Raw genomic sequence first — 18443 nt, 5'->3', positions numbered from 1 at the left:
AAAGGATATAGAACGCAACTCAGATTTTATTTAATCTGATTTGATTATGATGATTAATTATGATAGAAAAATAATTATTAATAACAATCGGTTATTATGAATAATTTGGTAAATGTGATTAAAGAAATCATTCACGTATGTATAAAATTAAATAAACTGCTTAGGGTTGGCCCAAGGTCCACCCCCACCGCATCTAAACCTATTTATTAAATTTTAAACAGTTCGTTTAAATTTTAAACATTCCAATCTCATTATACTAATTTATATTAATATATTAAGATATCAAAACGTTCAAAATGTGTTGCTGTACACGAGCCGGTGTTCTCTATTAAGATATTTGTAAGTGATAAATTAATGTGATTACTTTCTTACTTTTACCTCGACTGTCCGTAATTATTATTAATAACTGGTAAGTAACATAATATACATAAATTAAAACGAACTGTCCCACCCGTGATAGTGACAGGGGGGCGCCACCACCGTCAATACCGAATCGCTGGTTCCAATTTTTGCCACGTTGGAAACTATATAGTTTAATGATGGTGGCGCCCCCCTGTCAATGTGTTTGGTGACACGGTTCAGTTTAAATTAGTTCATCTATATGACTGTAAGTAATGAACAGCGCAGCCGCCGCCGGTCTTATTGATCCTTGAGGGGATAATGACATTAATTAATCAGTAAGACGTACTATGGATCGAAATAGCGATTTATGGACATATTGATTTTTTCTTTCACAATTTCTATTTGAAAAAAATACTTATCGAACGTAACTTACGTTATTCTGATGAATAAATGTTGTTAAAAGTTTTTCTCTAAAATCAATAGTTAGGCTGGAAAAAAATATTTTCCATTTTCGTCGTATGGAATGAAACTTAAAGTGGTCGTTTTCGACTAACCCTATAGCTTGTTGACTATAATCCTAAACTATCAGCGCGCGCCCAAAGTTGCCCGTTCAGAAGTTACAAGGTTCCAAAATATGAGTTAAATATTTGTCAGTAATTTAAGGTTAATTTAAATTGTTAACGTATGGAATTCGTTGAATCTTTAAAGATATTCCAAAAAAAGTCACTTTTACTAACTTTTTTTTCATTTTTCAGAACCACATAACTTGTGAACGGGCAACTTTAGGCGCGCGCTGATAGTGTAGGATTATAGTCAACAGGCCATTTCATTCCATACAACGAAAATGGAAAATATTTGTTTCCAACCAAACTATTGGTTTTAGAGAAAATCTAACGACATATTATATTCATCAGAATAACGTAACGTATCAATAGGTATTTTTTTTCAAATAGAAATTATCAAAAATATCGCTATGTCCATAAATCGCAATTTCGATCCATAGTGTGACGTAACCTGTCAATATGAATTTAAAAAATAGAAGTTGTGAAAAAAAAACGCTGTCCAAAATTTCGCTTTTCGATCGATCCATAATAGAAGTTTTTTTTAAAACATGATGATGACATTCACAACGCTAAAAAATTATTATTTTTATCTCATAAAGATAAAAGTAAATTATGCCTGCTCCACTTTTACCTACTTTCAAGGGACCTTAATTTTTCAGTCGTACAAAACAAAATTTGACAGAAGGGCGCTACACGGGTTAAAATTCACATTTTTGTCCTTTGACGTTTCAAAATCTTTTGATTAAATTTCCGAACGAAACATCCTATCCCTCTCTAATCTATGGTCCCTACACCCCCCCTCTTGACAAACTGTCAAACAAAAGTTTGTTTTGATTTGGTTGGTGTTGTTTTGTTCGAATGAAATTTATAAAAATAGTTACTTACATACATAATATCTCAAAGAAATAATCTATAGCTGAAACAAGTGATCTTAAAAATAATAGTAACAGAAGCCTTGTACAATATTGCAACAATATCTGAGTTTTCAATGTGATACTGTTACGTTAACTCTATGCATATTTTGCCTGTGTAAAATAAAGAGAATGGTGATTGCAGCGTAAGGTAATGCTTGATGATAACTATGAAACGTTTGATAATTGATGGCACTATTAATTATTCAATAATATTTATGAGGTCAAAGTTTTTGAGGATGAATGTTTTTTACTCTTGCACTCTAAAAGTATTGTACAGTTTTGATGAAATTATTTAACTATAAGGCTGGGTTGCACCATCTTAATTTAACAAACATCAAAAATCTATCAAACTTCATTCAGAAAACACCAGTTATCGTTAAAGTAACGGTCAAAGTTAGGTAATGCAACTGAGCCTTAACGTTTACTACAAAATGTAAGCACAATATCTATCAATTTAATTAAAGTTATATATTTTACTTTTCAGATGTTAAAGTGATCAATAATGATGTACAACTTGTCCCGGAAAACCAATATTTAATGAAAATTAACAAAATCTTAACAAACCAAAGTAAACTGTTCATAATTCCAAAATATTTAATTTAACATAAATTGATTATTGTCTTTAAATAAGCCTTCTTAATAAATGAGTGTTTTAAAATTCATTGGGTTTTAATTAATATTAAATATCTAATAAGTTGAGATAAAAATGATATAGGAATGTTATCAACTGAACTAAGTACCTAAATATACCTACTATAATAAAGTATCAATCAATCATCAATGTTAATAGAGTTCAAGGTAATAGTAATATTTTGATGGCAATGATACAGACGGAAACAAGGCTATTTTCATAAATAAAAATAGATAAAAACTTTTAAATACTACGTCACTTTTAAGAACTTATTCTACATAATAAAAGTTTGGAAGTTCTTTACAAGCTTAAACTTGTTTGTTTGGCTCTTGTGCATAAAATCTTACTTTTACAGGCATGGTATGCAGCTAAATGCATCAAATAAATTATTAAGTAAATACTTTTATCCTTCTTACTGTTAGAATTTTGCTGTGTGTAGTTTTTCATATCCAGATTTTTTCTTAGAGATTATTAGTTTTCTTTGTGTAATGAAGTACTATAACACTAACTTTATTTAGTAGTAAGTAGGCAATACTTATCACATTTAGTTTCAACATTTGTCATAATAATATAGGTACGAGTAGGTACTTTAGTAAGTCCTGTTCTTTATATTTTAAAAAAATATTTTTTGGTACTGGATGGCGCAATACAGGGTAAAATTTTATAATGCCACCTGGAGGGAAAGTACTCTTAATATTGTAGATAGAACTTTTTTCTCAAAGAAAACATTCCTTTATTTTCGAAAAAAAAAGAACTGCATTCAAAGATTTACAAAAAAAAAAAACTTGCCACACCCATAATCAAACCAACTGAAATCTATTAAAAATTACAACCTGTATTTTTATTGCATCAATCGTTAGGGTTACATATAAGGATGAAATCTCTCTAACAAACTTGATAAATCAAATAAAAGGAAAACCATGAAATCTTTGAATGCAGTTCTCTTTCTTTTCAAAAATAAAGGATTGTTTTCTTTCAGTAAAATTTTCTATCTACAGTATTACCTACTTACTTTCCCTCTAGGTAGCATTACAAAATTCCACCCAATAATATTTATTTAATTAATTAATAACTACAATTTATAACACACAAAAGTTAGTGAGATGGCTAAAAGAAATTTCAGTTACATTTTAATGCAACTACCTACTATGATATATGTGCCGGTTTGCACAATACTAAATCTCTTCATATCTTATCTTGATCACGTTCACAGTGTCAGCACATTTATCACGTATAGTGCTGATGCTGTGACGTCATTTACCTTTAATCTATATCGTATAAATAGTCATGCAGTTCGTGTTAATAAACAGATTAATATCAGAGACTAACTACAACCGTGTATCATTCATACGGTCTCCCAACATGGCACAAATTGGTGACCCCGACGAAGAAGATGATCCCGACGAAGTTGGCACAAATTGTACCGACGAGGAACCCGACGACGAACCGGACGAAGAAGATGAACCAAACGAAGATGACACAAATTGGTGACCCCAACGAAGTCGAAGAAGCAGACGAAGCCGACGAACGACGACGAAGTTAAACACGTACGAAACAACGTGATGTGAGACGTAACCTCCATCACCAATTCACCACCATCTTCAGCATCAACCTCCGCCAGCTTTCATCTGACATGGAATCAAATTGGCTACCCCGATTGAGCAGAGCAAATCCGTGACGTCACTTCAACTTCAATCATCGTCATCATGTCAACTCCGTGCAAGTCGTGCAACACAACACTACGAGAAGTCGCTGCCAGTACCCCTGTCACATCCGTATTCCCGATTTCTAAAAGGACCAACCTCGTATGTGTAGCTGGAATCAGTCTTGGAACTTCAAAAGAATCAAATCGCTAATAAAATATTAGAGAATGCAAAAATAATGAAGTCTCAGCAGTTCAACAGTCAACTACAACATTCAAGACCAAACAATGGAAAATGTGCTAACACAGCTATAACATGTGCAATTGAAATAATGATTGTGCCATGACCGTGAAAATTTGCGACGCAGCAGTTACAGGCCAAGGTCGCCTAGTCAAGTAAGAAGATTTTGTTATTATAATATGTATAATGTATGCTGTATGTATAGGATAAATATACAGGATGGAATTTTGTAATGCCACCTGGAGGGAAAGTACTCTTAATAGTGTAGATATAAATTTTTACTGAAAGAAAACAATCCTTTATTTTTGAAAAGAAAGAGAACTGCATTCAAAGATTTTCGAATTTTTTTCGAAAATTCACTACTATACCATACAATTTTCTGTAAATAATTAAGATAATTTAAGATTTCATGGTTTTCCTTTCATTTGATTTAATAAGTTTGTTAAAGAGATTTCATCCTTATACTTAACCCTAACGATCGATGCAATAAAAATACAGGGTGTAATTTTTAACAGATTTTAGTTGGTTCGATTCCCGGGTGTAGCAAGCAATTTTTTGGAAATCTTTGAATGCAGTTCTATTTTTTTTTTTTTAAATAAAGGAATGTTTTCTTTGAGGAAAATGTTTTTATCTACAATATTAAGATCACTTTCCCTCCAGGTGGCATTACAAAATTCCACCCTGTATAGTAGTAATATTTTGTTAGTTATGTTTGGTCTAATCTACTTTTTAAATTTCTTTCAAAATATGTGCTTAACTGTCTATGTACATAATTATGTAGTTAGGTATTTACAAAGAAAGCTTTGGCGTGCCGCGTCAGTTGCTGCTAAGGCGTAAGTAATCATTCGACTTGCACTTTGGTTTTATGTTCCTATATTATTTCATAATGCCCGCTCGTTGTACAAGTACCTATAACCTATGTACAAGTTTCTGATTCTTGCTTGAGAAATACATATTATGAATTAAAATCTATAAAAATGTGTAGGATATAACTAACTACCCACAAGACACGGGAGGAGTAGTTACTTAGTGGGTTATATGGTGGGGCTCATCACCCTGCCAGATAGGTAAGGACCATTATGAGTTGAGAACGCGGGACATTACCAAGTATCGGCGTGTGCCTCAAACAACGGTCCCTATTCGGTCTCACTCAAGGAAAATGTCATTACGTCTTCGGCTTTCAGTGTGCGGCATGAATGATATATTGTGCTGGTGGCCACTGTCCGAGGCCTATTAAAAAAGCAGGAGATGAAGAAGTCGATTGGTCATGTGGAGGACTACAGCCGGCAGAAAATGGTCGTTGGTTCCTTGTCACGACTACGAACCCTAAAAAAGAGTGATTACCTAACTACAAACTTATTTGCAGTTGTTAGTAGACAATATTTACAAGTTACTACGGAACTCTCGGTAAACTCTCGGTGCACGAATCCGATTTTCACTTGAACGGTTTTTAGGGTTTCGTAGCCAAATGGCAAAAAACGGAACCCTTACAGATTCGTCATGTCTGTCTGTGTGTCCGTCCGTCCGTCTGTCCGTCCGTATGTCACAGTCATTTTTTTCCGAAACTATAAGAGCTATACTGTTGAAACTTGGTAGGTAGATGTATTCGGTGAACCGCATTAAGATTTTGATGCAAAAATAAAAAAATAATAATAAATATTAGGCACTCCCCATATACTTAGAACTGAAACTCAAAAAAATTTCACACGTAACGTGTGGGGTATCTATGGATAGGTCTTCAAAAATGATATCGAGGTTTCTAAAACATTTTTTTTCTAAACCGAACAGTTTGCATGACAGACGCTTCCAAAGTGGAAAAAAGTTGGTCCCCCCCTCTAACTTCTAAAATAAGAAAATTAAAAATCTAAAAAAAACATAAGATGTACATTACTATAAAAACTACCAACGAAACTTGTTTTTTTTAATGGTTGAAAGGGCTGACAATAATACTCGGATATTTGAATACTTCCTTTTTATTTCCCTATAAATTTCAGGTACAGAGCAAGAGGCGTCTTCCACAAGTACGACCACAGAGCAAGAGACAATTTCTCTTTTTTTTTTTCTAGCGTTTGGATATTATGATTGGATACACAACACCCCCTCCTCAATCAAAGTATCCAAACGTTGACCTTTAATATTACTTACTAACTTAACTTTATAGGTACTTAAACCATTTGGTTACACTGAGCTTTGTACTAGAAATATTTGATGAAAGTAACATTATGTATAGCGCTTTAGTTGAACATTTTTTCTCTTAAGGAAACAAATATATTCTTACACAATGGCTTAGTTAATACATCTGCAATCTGATCTGTAGTATTGATATATTGTAATTCTACTTCACCTGCTTCAACTTTATCTTTTACAAAATGAAACTTTATATCTAAATGTTTTACTCGCTTTAACTGCTGATTGGGATTACAAAGTTTAAGAGTGGACTGGTTATCTTCAAAAATTAACATTTGGAAATTGAAATCTGAAATACACAATTCACGCAACATGTTATTAATCCAACATGACTCACTTATACATAAACTCAAAGCAACATATTCACTCAATAGCCCTAAGTCTTTCATGCGAAAATTACTCTCGAGACACTCTTTTAACCTGTTAATTTCAATTTCACTAGAGCCTGTAATTAATATATCGTCAACAAATATTAAACAGTAGGTTCTCTTGTTACCTTCAACTTTGGAATACAAGCACAGATCAGACTTACTTCTTGTGTATCCTTCTTTGTTCATAAAGCTGTCAAATTTTTCATACCAACAAATAGGAGCATTTTTTAAGCCATAGATTGACTTATTAAGTTTACAAACATAACCCTTTGGAACACAATCATTGTAACAAACAGGTAAACTCATATATACTTCACCTTTTATATCGCCATGTAGAAATGCATTGCAGACATCTAATTGGTAAACTGGCCATCCCATATTGACACAAACTGCTAGCAAAACTCGAATTGTACTCATAGTTGCAACTGGTGAATAAATATCTTCATATATTTGCTGTTTAAAACCCCTAGCCACTAAACGACATTTAAACTTTGATATTTTCCCTTGGTTATCTCTTTTGATTTTAAAAACCCACTTACTATCAATCAATTCACAATTTTGTGGTTTCTCTACTAAAGACCAAGTGTTATTTTCTTGCAATGCTCTTAATTCCTCATCAATTGCATTCTTCCAACTAGACGAATAGGGGCCAGCCATTGCCTCTTCAAATGTGGTAGGTTCATCTAACAAACTAAAATACAACTCATAATCCTCAAAACGTTTAGGTAATTTTGTAACTCTCTTAGGCCTCTCTCTCTCTCTGTCACTCACTTGTTCTGTCTCTGATATGCTATCTACCCATTCATCCTCATCTTCACTTGGCTGCCCAGCAACACTTCTTCTACTAACACACAGTTCACTACTACTGTCATCTCGTACATACTCCGTCTCACTCTTTCTCTCAATACACTCTTTTCGTACATGCTCATCGCCACTACTATCTTCTCTCACAAAAACTGTCTCATTCATCCTCTCAATATTCTCATCCTTCCTGTTAATTTCCTCTTCACGCATATCTAACCTAGCTTGATCCCTCTCAATCTCCCTCTTATATGGTGCAACTACAATCTCTCTCTCTATACATACCTTATCACCTTCCATATAATAAATTCTATACCCTTTCGTATCCTCAGCATATCCCATAAATATACCACATTTACTCTTTGCATCCAGTTTCTTTCTCCTTTCATCAGGCACATGCACCCACACTGTATTTCCAAATCCTGTTTTCAAAAAAGCTATATTAAAAGACTTTCCATAGTACAATTCAAATGGAGTTTTACCTTCAACTGGGCTGGGTCCAGTTCTGTTCAAAATGTACACAGCTGTATTAGCTGCCTCAGCCCAAAAACGTTTACCCAAATTACCGTCTGATAACATGGTTCTGGTGGCCTCCATGATAGTCCTGAATTCCCTTTCGGCTCTTCCATTTTGTTGTGGTGTGTAGGGCACAGTTACTTGGTGTTTTATTCCTAATTCCTTAAACAAGTTAGACATTTTGTTATTTACAAATTCTCTGCCATTATCGCTACGAAATATTTTTATATTTGTATGAAATTGTGTCTGAATTTCTTTAATATATTCTCTAACTTTGAAAAAAACTTCATCTTTACTTTTAATGAAATAAACTTTTCTAAAATTCGACTTATCATTTTTTAATAATAATAAATAACGATGACCTCCAAGAGATGTCTCTTCAATAGGACCACAGAGATCCATATGAATTATATCATGAACATTAGCTGCCCGAGATTCACTTGTGGGAAATGGATCTCGATGTTGTTTTCCTATAATACAAGATGTACAAAAATTCCTTTCATCTTTTTCACTAAATTTAATATCATGATGTTGCAAAAAGGCTTTAACATGTCTAAAGTTCTGATGTGCCAATGCACAATGCCACCAGAAAATGTCATTTGTAGATTGATTTAAAAAACAGCTCAAATTATTATTTGTACACTTACAGTTTCTATATGTATATTTGAATAACATCTTGTATAAATTATTAGTTCTAGTTGCCATTGCTTGAATACAGTTATCTTTTATAAAAAATGCAGTTTCTGAACTAGAATTTAACTGAAAACCTCTGTCGAGAGTAGTCCCCTGTGAAAACAAATTAATTTTTAAATTAGGTACAAACAATACATCATGGAGAGTGACTTTATGAAAATCTCGACCATTGTAAGCAGACAAACAGATATTACCAACACCAACAGCTTGCATTGAAGAGCCATCCCCCATTTTGATGTTTTTCTTAACCGGTAAGTCGCTATATGTGCAGAATAAGTCCCTCTGCTTACACATGTGTTGTGAAGCACCGCTATCCAAATACCATTCGGTATTCACTTCGGATTCAATGTTGTTAGCGATTAGAGCTACGCCATCTTGATTGTTGTTCTCCATCGACGATGAATTGCCATTCATTTGCATATTACCACCATGATATAACGGACGCCCTCTCGCCCCCTTTGAATACTTGCAATCCTTCAAAAGATGTCCCTTGTTGTTGCAGCCATAACAAACTATATTCCTGCACTGATATTTATAGTGCCCAAGCTTGCCGCAGTTGAAGCACTTCACACGAGTGGTTTTGGTCACCAAAGCTACCTCCTCATTCTCTTCCTTTCTATATCTCTCTTCTTCAATTAATAGTCTTGCCAGCAAATTGTCCATAGTCTGAGCATCTTTTGGCACACTCTCCCAGGCCGACTTGAAGTGTTTGTATTGTTCTGGTAATGCCATTATTATTTTTGTGATTATTAAGTTGGCTGGTATTGCTTCACCAATCTCTTGGATTTTTCCCACTATGTTATTGAGCCGGGTGTAAAATGAAGTTATTGAGTCAGAGTTCTCAAATTTGAGGTTATAAAATTGCTCATTCAATAGATGCAGACTCAGTTCTGACTTCCTTTCATATACACATTCTAATTTCTTCCACATTTCACACGAGCTTTATATAATATAAAATATATATATATATACGAGCTTTATATATTATAGATATATATATATATATATATATATAGATAATAGATAATAATAATAATAATAATAATAATAATAATAATAATAAAATAAAATATATATATATATATATATATAGATAGATAGATAGATAGATAGATAGATGATAGCTAGCGGCCGCCCGCGACTTCGTACGCGTGGATCCCGTTTTACCCCCTTCATCTATCTTAAGCGGTTTAGATTTTTTTCATACAAATGTTTTTTCCCGCTAACTCCCGTTCCCGTAAGATTTTTGCAATATCCTGTTGTAACTAAGCTTTAACAGGCCTCCGTCACTCGCCTATGACGGCCGAGATAATTACCTACAGCGCGCGAAAACTTCAAGTTGCAAATCAGTCAGGACCGCCACGCGCCTGTGTACACACGCGTACCTATACTCGCTCAGTCGATCATCGTCGCAATCAAGGTTTATTGTTCCAACAGCACTGTTATTCGTCTTTATAATGGAAAATCGTATATTTAGAAATAATAATTAACTGTAGTAATTTAAATAATTAAAAATAACAGCATTTTTTTTAAAATAAATTTGAAATACTTATGGCAAAAAGCTATAGCAAAAACATTATTTTAGCTAATAAAACATTAACTTTACTTCACCGTGTCTATTTTCCGACACTACACCTTTTAAAACTGTTTGTCCAATTTCGAATTATCGCAACACTGAAGTTTATTAATAGGTACTTTGGAGATGGTACGAAATATAAACACCACTAGATTAACGTTTACTAATCGTAAATACAATAATTGCATTTTAAAATTAAGTTTTGATTTATTTTACTTTGCTTAAACAACCCTGACGCTTGAGCTGCGAGGTAGATCAATTCTGATCACAAAAAAATTGCGCTCTTGTGAGCGTAGTAGTAAGGTGCGATTTCGAATGCACCAGGTTCGTTGGAAATTTTGATTATTATTATTACCGTTAAAATGTCCGCATCTGATCCTGATCAAGGGAGTGCAATTTCTGTTGCTACTATTATGTATTCTGTGGCTTTAAGTTTACTAAGGTACCTGCATGCCAAATTTCAAGCGTCTATCTTACGCAGTTTAGATTTTTTCATACATATGTTTTTTCCCGCTAACTCCCGTTCCCGTGGGAATTTTGCGGTATCCTGTTGTACCTAAGCTTTAAGTTAACTAAGGTACCTGCATACCAAATTTCAAGCGTCTAACTTAAGCGGTTTAGATTTTTCATACAAAAGTATTTTCCCGCTAATTCCCGTTCCCGTGGGAATTTCGGGAATTCCTTTCTTAGTGCACCTCTACGGTACCTAAACTACGTCCCTTCCAAATTTCAAGTGCCTACGTTTAGCCGTTTAGGCTGTGCGTTGATCTGTCAGTCAGTCAGTCAGTTTCTCCTTTTATATATTTAGAAGATAGATGATAGCTAGCGGCCGCCCGCGACTTCGTACGCGTGGATCCCGTTTTACCCCCTTCATCTATCTTAAGCGGTTTAGATTTTTTTCATACAAATGTTTTTTCCCGCTAACTCCCGTTCCCGTAAGATTTTTGCAATATCCTGTTGTAACTAAGCTTTAAGTTTACTAAGGTACCTGCATGCCAAATTTCAAGCGTCTATCTTACGCAGTTTAGATTTTTTCATACATATGTTTTTTCCCGCTAACTCCCGTTCCCGTGGGAATTTTGCGGTATCCTGTTGTACCTAAGCTTTAAGTTAACTAAGGTACCTGCATACCAAATTTCAAGCGTCTAACTTAAGCGGTTTAGATTTTTCATACAAAAGTATTTTCCCGCTAATTCCCGTTCCCGTGGGAATTTCGAGAATTCCTTTCTTAGTTTACCTCTACGGTACCTAAACTACGTCCCTTCCAAATTTCAAGTGCCTACGTTTAGCCGTTTAGGCTGTGCGTTGATCTGTCAGTCAGTCAGTCAGTTTCTCCTTTTATATATTTAGAAAAGATAGATGATAGCTAGCGGCCGCCCGCGACTTCGTACGCGTGGATCCCGTTTTACCCCCTTCATCTATCTTAAGCGGTTTAGATTTTTTTCATACAAATGTTTTTTCCCGCTAACTCCCGTTCCCGTAGGAATTTTGCGGTATCCTGTTGTACCTAAGCTTTAAGTTTACTAAGGTACCTGCATACCAAATTTCAAGCGTCTAACTTAAGCGGTTTAGATTTTTCATACAAAAGTATTTTCCCGCTAATTCCCGTTCCCGTGGGAATTTCGGGAATTCCTTTCTTAGTGCACCTCTACGGTACCTAAACTACGTCCCTTCCAAATTTCAAGTGCCTACGTTTAACCGTTTAGGCTGTGCGTTGATCTGTCAGTCAGTCAGTCAGTTTCTCCTTTTATACAGTGTGTCCGGGCATGTAGTGATCAAACTTTAAAGGCGTAATCTATGAACAATTTTATCGATGAAAATACTTCAAATTTGGGGCTTGACCCATTTCTCGAAAAATTACATCGATTTAAGTTTTTAATTTTTAGTTTACACCTCTTCTTTAAAAAACAAGTGAAAGCGTGGGTAGCTTAACATTAATAGGCAAATATTTTATATCATGCGATAGCCAATAAAATTATCTATTAGTAGAAGAAGAAAACAGACACAAATTTCATACATTTTATGGGAGTAAGAATGGATTGAATTATAAAAATACATTACTTTTTTCACTTCTTTTTCAGTTATTTTCCAACACAAGAAAAACCAGGTCGTTAAGGTATGTTTTATTTGCATTGTATTATTAGTATTTGAGCTATTCTACAAAACCAATGTAAATTTATTAGTCTACGTCTATTAGTTTCGACGTAATTGTTGAACAAAGATACCCCTTCCCAGCGGTTTCCATAGCGCACGCGACATGCGAAAATGCACTGCCTGAAAGAATCACACAACCTATTCCGATTACTATGGAAACCGCTGGGAAGGGGTATCTTTGTTCAACAATTACGTCGAAACTAATAGACGTAGACTAATAAATTTACATTCGTTTTGTAGAATAGCTCAAATACTAAAAATACAATGCAAATAAAACATACCTTAACGACCTGGTTTTTCTTGTGTTGGAAAATAACTGAAAAAGAAGTGAAAAAAGTAATGTATTTTTCTAATTAAATCCATTCATACTCTCATAAAATGTATGAAACTTGTGTCTGCTTTCTTCTTCTACTAATAGATATTTTTATTGGCTATCGCATGATATAAAATATTTGCCTATTAATGTTAAGCTACCCACGCTTTCACTTGTTTTTCAAAGAAGAGGTGTAAACTAAAAATTAAAAACTTAAATCGATGTAATTTTTCGAGAAATGGGTCAGGCCCCAAATTTGAAGTATTTTTATCGATAAAATTGTCCCTAGACTTTGCCCTTAAAGTTTGATCACTACAAGCCCGGACACACTGTATACAGGGTGTTTCTTGTAAGGTGTCAAGCCGAAGGCAGGTGATAGGTGAGGACTAGACCTATCGATTTCACCCCTATGTATGTTCTACGATTTTTCGTAGTTTAGAAGTTATCGTTAATTTTGTGATTTTTTCAAATTTCATGACCTAGTAGGCTTTAAATTTTTTTTTCTTTTTTTCGGGTTGGCTTTTATCAGATTTATTTTTTTTGACAGATTCCCTATTAATTGCACATGTTTGAAAAAAATAATCACCTTCCTATCTTTGATGCAAGATACAAAATTTTTGCTAGAAACAAAAAAAAATTGCTTTTAGCGGAACATTCAAAAATTTTCAACTTAAAAGTTTGAAAAAAAAAAAGAACTTACATAGGTCCAAAATAATTTTAAAAACTGCACAGTTTTCTGAACTTTCATAATAACACAAAAAAACATGTACTTAATAGGCCATTATTTTCTGTAATCGCTCTACTAAAGTGGTAAGTCGGAGATTCCGTTACATGTTTTTGACTTTCTTAGGACTAACTAATGTTTGCAATTCTCTATGTTTACGTTACGTAGAACACATTTAAAGACAATAACTGAACAGAACATTTTTTTATCCACAACGAGGAATCCCTTGCCCTTCATCTGACCTGATGGAAACTGATGGATGATCAGCGAGCTTCACTCGGAATCCTAAACCACAGAGGAATTGGCTGTCCTAAATAGGTGGCCTTACCACTAGACCACAGTGGTGGTTGTTACTTTACGATTAAATTCGATATACCTACATATTAGAGTGTGAGAGAAAGGGAAAGAGTTTGTGTGTGTGTGTGTGTGTGTGTTTTGATACCAGATGAAGGGCAAGAGGTTCCTCGTTGTGGATAAAAAATGTTCTTTTCAGATATTGTCTCTAAATGTGTTCTAAATAACGTAAACTTAAGGGATTGCAAACATTACTTAGACCTAAGAAAGTCAAAAACATGTAACGGAATCTCCAACTAGCCACTTGAGTGGAGCGATTACAGAAAATAATGGCCTATTAAGTACATGTTTTTTTGTGTTATTATGAAAGTTCAGAAAACTGCGCAGTTTTTAAAATTATTTTGGACTTATGGAATTTCTTTTTTTTTTTAAACTTTTAAGTTGAAAATTTTAGAATATTCCGCTAAAAGCATATTTTTTATGTTTCTAGCAAAAATGTTGTATCTTGCATCAAAGATAGGAAGTTGATTATTTTTTTAAAAAATCTGCAATTAATAGGGAATCTGTAAAAAAAAAGAAATCTGAGAAAAGTCGACCCAAAAAAAAGATAAAAAAATTTAAAGCCTACTAGGTCATACAATTTGAAAAAATCACAAAATTAACGATAACTTCTAAACTATGAAAAATCGTAAAACATACATGGGGGTGAAATCGATAGGTCTAGTCCTCACCTATCACCTGCCTTCGGCTTGACACCTTACAAGAAACACCCTTAGATGACCAAACGTACTATTTAACTGACTCTCATTCCTGTGGACCAAAAGGGGCTAGAGCAAATAATGGAAAAGCGTGCGCGATTGAATGTACAACAGTCGATGAGTTGGTTCGTTTATGTAAACGAGCTACTAGCTCTCAAAATATCCCTTACACTTTAACGTATGTGGCAGTGAGACGTATAGACATCCAAAACAACAATCATACACCGATTATCACGTCACAATCAACAAGAGACCAGGAATCTAAAAATATAAAAGGAGAAACTGACTGACTGACTGACAGATCAACGCACAGCCTAAACGGCTAAACGTAGGCACTTGAAATTTGGAAGGGACGTAGTTTAGGTACCGTAGAGGTGCACTAAGAAAGGAATTCCCGAAATTCCCACGGGAACGGGAATTAGCGGAAAAATCCTTTTGTATGAACAATCTAAACCGCTTAAGTTAGATGCTTGAAATTTGGTGTGCAGGTACCTTAGTAAACTTAAAGCTTAGGTACAACAGGATATCGTATAATTCCCACGGGCACGGGAGTTACCGGGAAAAAACATATGTATGAAAAAATCTAAACTGCGTAAGATAGACGCTTAAAATTTGGCATGCAGGTACCTTAGTAAATTTAAAGCTTAGGTACAACAGGATATCGTAAAATTCCCACGGGAACGGGAGTTAGCGGGAAAAAACATATGTATGAAAAAATCTAAACTGCGTAAGATAGACGCTTGAAATTTGGCATGCAGGTACCTTAGTAAACTTAAAGCTTAGTTACAACAGGATATTGCAAAATTCCAACGGGAACGGGAGTTAACCACTGAAGATAGATGAAGGGGGTAAAACGGGATCCACGCGTATGAAGTCGCGGGCGGCCGCTAGCTATCATCTATCTATCTATATATATAAAAATGAATTGATGTTCGTTAGTCTGATTATAACTCGAGAACGACTGGGCCGATTGAGCTGATTTTGGTTTTAAAATGTTTGTCGTAGTCCAGGTCTAAACGATGAGTAAATACGCGCGCGATATTGTTTTTCTGTGACAGACAAAATTCCACGCGGGCGAAGCCGCGGGCGGAAAGCTAGTATATCTAAATATATAAAAGGAGAAACTGACTGACTGACTGACAGATCAACGCACAGCCTAAACGGTTAAACGTAGGCACTTGAAATTTGGAAGGGACGTAATTTAGGTACCGTAGAGGTGCACTAAGAAAGGAATTCCCGAAATTCCCACGGGAATGGGAATTAGCGGGAAAATACTTTTGTATGAAAAATCTAAACCGCTTAAGTTAGACGTTTGAAATTTGGTATGCAGGTACCTTAGTAAACTTAAAGCTTAGGTACAACAGGATACCGCAAAATTCCCACGGGAACGGGAGTTAGCGGGAAAAAACATATGTATGAAAAATCTAAACTGCGTAAGATAGACGCTTGAAATTTGGCATGCAGGTACCTTAGTAAACTTAAAGCTTAGTTACAACAGGATATTGCAAAAATCTTACGGGAACGGGAGTTAGCGGGAAAAAACATTTGTATGAAAAAAATCTAAACCGCTTAAGATAGATGAAGGGGGTAAAACGGGATCCACGCGTACGAAGTCGCGGGCGGCCGCTAGCTATCATCTATCTTCTATCTAAACATATAAAAGGAGAAACTGACTGACTGACTGACAGATCAACGCACAGCCTAAACGGCGAAACGTAGGCACTTGAAATTTGGAAGGGACGTAGTTTAAGTACCGTAGAGGTGCACTAAGAAAGGAATTCCCGAAATTCCCACGGGAACGGGAATTAGCGGAAAAATCCTTTTGTATGAACAATCTAAACTAGAGATGAAACGGATATCCGGCAACTATCCGGTAGGCCGGATATCCGGCCTAAATTTACTATCCGGCCGGATACCGGATAGTAACTCACTATCCGGCCGGATACCGGATATTAAAAAACTACGACAATTTTCTATTAATAAAATGAAATAGTTACATTAATCTTTGAGGTAAATATAAATAAAATGGCTTATAATAATGACGGCTTTTATTTAAAGTCCAAAAAGTTACAAAAAAGCCATTCTTCAAAAAGCCTTTCAAAAAACTAATTTCTTTTTCTGGGCTATTCACTCTAATGACGAATACATAAATACACCTATGGGCCACCCGCCCAAAAGAAAATTCACTTTTGAAAATTGAAGGAAACGAAAACTGTACATTTTTATAGAACTTTAACTATTGCAGTTTGAAGGAAATTTAATGCAATTTATTTTTAAATTTACCTTTATTAAATTACATCGCCCAGGAGATTTCCTTGACGCTTACAACATTCGATCAACATACATCAAAATCTTAAAATGCGTTCGTTAGAATTACCTCGAAACCTATTTTCAATTTTTTGCCGAATGCTCAGCTTCAGTTGCTGCATGTTTGTTGGATTATAAAAGTTGTATACTCTATTCTTAATGTAACACCACAAAAAAAAATTCTGGAGTGAGATCAGGGCTTCCTGGTGTCCAGGAGATGTCACCCCTGCCTGAAATTATTTTTTTGTGGGAACATGTCTCTTACCATCTAAATGCTCTCATTTGAAATGTGACACGTAGCCCTATCTTGGTGAAACCAAGTGCTCCAGTCATAGCCTTGCGAATCTTGCAGCTTTAAAAATCAAAAAGCTTTTCAGCCTACCAGTATAGCATTCTTAAAAATTAATCATCCTTTCAATGCAACAAACCAATTAAGCAGGGATGAAATCTCACTGCCTCTAAGAAGCGCTAGTCTCAATCCAGCAGATTTCTTTTTGCGGGGTTACCTAATGAGCAGAGTATACTCTAATAATCCAAAAACTCTGCAGCATTCATCCATCCTGAATCCATTTCGAGGTAACTCCCAACGAAAGTTTTCCAAAATTTTGATGTATGTTGACCGAATGTTGTTAACGTCAAGGGAATCACATGTACGATAAAATTTATAAAAGGAAGTAAATTTTAAAATAAATTGCACTAAATTTCCTTTAAATTGCAATAGTTAAAGTTCTACAAAAATGTACGGTTTTCGTTTCATTGAATTTTCAAAAGTGAATTTTCTTCTGGGCCACCCTGTAGTAAATAATATCTGTTAATGTCGAAATATTGCCAAATAAAAAAGGCGATCTTTTTTTCACTGATGGTTTTGATGACATGATGCATGCAGTTCAGTCAGATTACGCAGCAAGTAAACTAATTTAATTTTCGCTATTCAATCACACACTCACGATAGCAACCGAAATCGTTCGAATTGATCTGCCCCCTAGACAAGTGGCAAAATCTGACATTCTATTCGGACAGATTCGATTTTCGAAAAGTGTGACTAGTCTAGTCTACTAATAGACCCACTAATCACGTTCGAAGCACCTGTGCGGCGCTAAGCTCGTCACGACATGAAACCAGACAATGGGCCAACTATCCGGCCGCCGGATATCCGGCTATCCGGCCTAGCAGCTGGCCGGATATCCGGTATCCGGTATCCGGCCAAACAACTATCCGTTTCATCTCTAATCTAAACCGCTTAAGTTAGATGCTTGAAATTTGGTGTGCAGGTACCTTAGTAAACTTAAAGCTTAGGTACAACAGGATATCGTAAAATTCCCACGGGAACGGGAGTTACCGGGAAAAAACATATGTATGAAAAAATCTAAACTGCGTAAGATAGACGCTTGAAATTTGGCATGCAGGTACCTTAGT

The 18443-nt window shown here is 35.1% G+C and overlaps 1 long non-coding RNA gene across 1 annotated transcript; it reads left to right on the top strand.

Moving 5' to 3' along the window:
• Nucleotides 1–1759: 1759 nt before the first annotated feature.
• LOC135086371 (uncharacterized) lies at nucleotides 1760–2481 on the top strand. Its single transcript, XR_010260451.1, has 2 exons — nucleotides 1760–1967; nucleotides 2304–2481. It is a non-coding gene; the product is annotated as an uncharacterized LOC135086371 (long non-coding RNA).
• Nucleotides 2482–18443: the final 15962 nt, after the last annotated feature.

This window comes from Ostrinia nubilalis, chromosome W (genome assembly GCF_963855985.1).
Source record: "Ostrinia nubilalis chromosome W, ilOstNubi1.1, whole genome shotgun sequence".
In the NCBI taxonomy this organism is placed as follows: domain Eukaryota; kingdom Metazoa; phylum Arthropoda; class Insecta; order Lepidoptera; family Crambidae; genus Ostrinia; species Ostrinia nubilalis.
Note: the sequence above shows the minus strand (reverse complement) of the source record. Positions and strands in the feature narration are given on the sequence as shown.